Genomic DNA, 2,967 nt, shown 5'->3' on the forward strand with positions numbered 1-2,967 from the left:
GGGGGGGGGTAAAATAAAGATGACCCTCGAGAGCGCGACTCCCAAGGGAAAAAGGGCTAGGTGAGGCAAATGGTAAAACCAAGGTTGGGCCTTGCTGGAGGAGTTTTATTCAAAGCGAACTGTCAAGGGGGTCCCATAAATCACCCAACAGCGTAAGGAACGCAAAATCCGGGAACATAACATCGGCATGACGGAAACTAGGGCGGCAAGAGTGGAACAAAACACCTGGCATAAGGCCGAGTCTTCCACCCTTTACCAAGTATATAGATGCATTTATAATATAAGAGATATTGTGATATCCCAACATAATCCTGTCCATCATGGGGCAATCTTCAACTTCACCTGCAACTGACAACGCTATAAGAGGGGCTGAGCAAAGCGGTAACATAGACAATCAATGGTTTGCTAGGTAGGGTGCCAAAGGTTAGAGGTTCATGGCAATTTGGAAGGCTTGAAGAGCAAAAGACAGGTAACGCAACATAGCGATAGAACGAAGCAACTAGCATAGCAATGATAGTAGTGAGATCCAGGGTAGCGGTCATCTTGCCTGAAATCCCGCAAGGAAGAAGAACGAGTCCATGAAGAAGATGAAGCCACGAAGACGAACCAAGCGTAGATGAACAAATCCTCACGATCGCAACAAAACGGGAACTATCGAGAAGAAGCACACAACATTGTAAACACACCATCCATATACAAGGCATGATGCACAACAAGCATGATGCATGACAAAGCTACATGAAGATATTCATGGCAAGGGATGATGCATACAAGAGCAACACATCAAGGCAAGTTTAAATGAGGCCGGGAACAACATATAAGAATTCTGGTAAGTCCTCATATGCATATTTCGAAATTGGTCCAGATCTTAATAAACCTTATGTTTAAGTTGTTAAACAACAAGTTAAGATGCACCAATATGATCTACACGAGATTCTAGTCAAGTTACATGTAAGGTTCATTTAATTCGGAGCTACGGCCTAGAAGATATGAGCAAAACAAGTTAAACATGGCATTGATGCAAAATGCATACAAACATCAAGCAAACACCTCAAAACATGGATGAAACATGATAATATGAAACTACATGCAAATCTAAGCAAGTTCATATAGAGCACACTCAAAACGGAGCAACGGTTCCACACATACACTCTATATAAGACATCACAACAATCTGCCCAAAACAGCAACTAGGCATATTGCAAGCACCAAAACAACATGCTACAGGACCTCAACAAGAAAACAAAAGGCATGGGCATGATGTATAGGTAAAGCATAACAAAACATGAACACTGAGCTATCTCTAGAAATCACTAGAACATGCTCAAACACACATGGCAAGATTGCAAATAATATCAGTTTCAGACTTTGCAGAAATAACATCAGGTTGCAATGTTTAGAGCTATCAAACAACATGTTTATAGGAACTTATCATGGCAAACAAAGACATGGCATGATACTACTAAATGCATAAAACAAAAGTCCCTTACTCACCATGAGCCAAAAGGGATCAGAAGAAATGATGGCACCCATGTAAACATAGCAAGTTATATGATAGATTCAAACATGGCAGGAACAACGATAAGAAGGCATGTTTGTGAAGCTAAGCATGGCAATAGCAAGCTCGTAGGGTGCATGGATCACTAGCAAAACACATGGCAACAACTGAACTTAATGTTAACAGGCTGGCAACAACATTATTTAGCAACTTGAGAGTAAGATTACAATAGGCTACAGCAAGCTATAAATGCAACCAGGGGCATTAATGGATAGAGCATGACATGTATAACAAAACATATTTAGTGAACATCTCCATATTATGCATAGAATGATTTATAGCAGCAGGTTTACATAGCATCACCAAATAACTGATTCAGCCTAGCAAAATAGCAACAGCAAGTACCCTACTTAACAAGCTCGATTCACTCACCACAAGTCATTGCATGACAAGATAAGCATAGCATCAGCAAGAAGACGTGTTTGTGAAACAAACCAAGGCAAGAACAAGTTCATAGCATGCAAGGATCAACTACAACAACCTTGGCAAAATTGAATAACATGTAAACAATCTGCCAGGAAACATTTTGTAGCAAAAGTAGAGCACGAAAATGACATGCTAGACTACTCCATAATTGCAAACATGGGCATGAATGGATAGAGGAAAACCATATGTTCAAAACACCCTTACCGAAGTATCTCAAAATATGCATGGGTCTCTCTGTAGCATCAAGTTTACATGGCATCAAAATAACAGCAGAACAGGGACTAAAAACAGCAACATTACGAAGCCTAGTTTACATGCTTGTGCTAGTCACCACATTGATCACAAAAATACATGGTAAGCACCTCTGTAAAGAAGACATGGCATAGTTCAAAACACATGTATACATCAACCTCATAGGATGCACACATCAATCATGGCAAAAATGACAAATGAGCATGTTCTGTTAATAGACAGCAGACAACATCATGAAGCACTCTTGCAACGATGATTCAGGCATCAAGATGAGCTCAAATGAACATGGTGCAATGGAATGAAATGAAGTACTCATTGAGACGAACAATTTTACATATTACACGCACGAAACAGAGCAGTATGCATGGAGATATGATGCGATGAACATGGCATGATAATGTAAGTAAATTCAGGACAGTGGAATTTAGACCTCTGAAAACTGGACGTGGTCGTGCGGGACGGAGAGATCCGGGATCGGGGGAGCCGTTTGGTTGGACGCGTGGGTGGATCCGGCCGGAGAGAGCTCCGGTGAGCTCCGCGAGCTCCGGCGATGGGGTTTCCAGTGACGGGGACGCCGGTGGCGGGCGGCATGGCGGTGGGGCGATGAACGGGCGGCGAGGGACCTCGGGAGGCGTGCCGGCGGGGCGGCGGCTGCACACGCCGGCGAGGAGGCGTGGAGGCGGGCGAGGCGGCGGCCGGGCGCGGCAGGGCGCGGCGTCGGGCGGCGAGGC

Source organism: Triticum dicoccoides, chromosome 2B (assembly GCF_002162155.2).
Source record: "Triticum dicoccoides isolate Atlit2015 ecotype Zavitan chromosome 2B, WEW_v2.0, whole genome shotgun sequence".
NCBI classification, from domain to species: Eukaryota; Viridiplantae; Streptophyta; class Magnoliopsida; order Poales; family Poaceae; genus Triticum; species Triticum dicoccoides.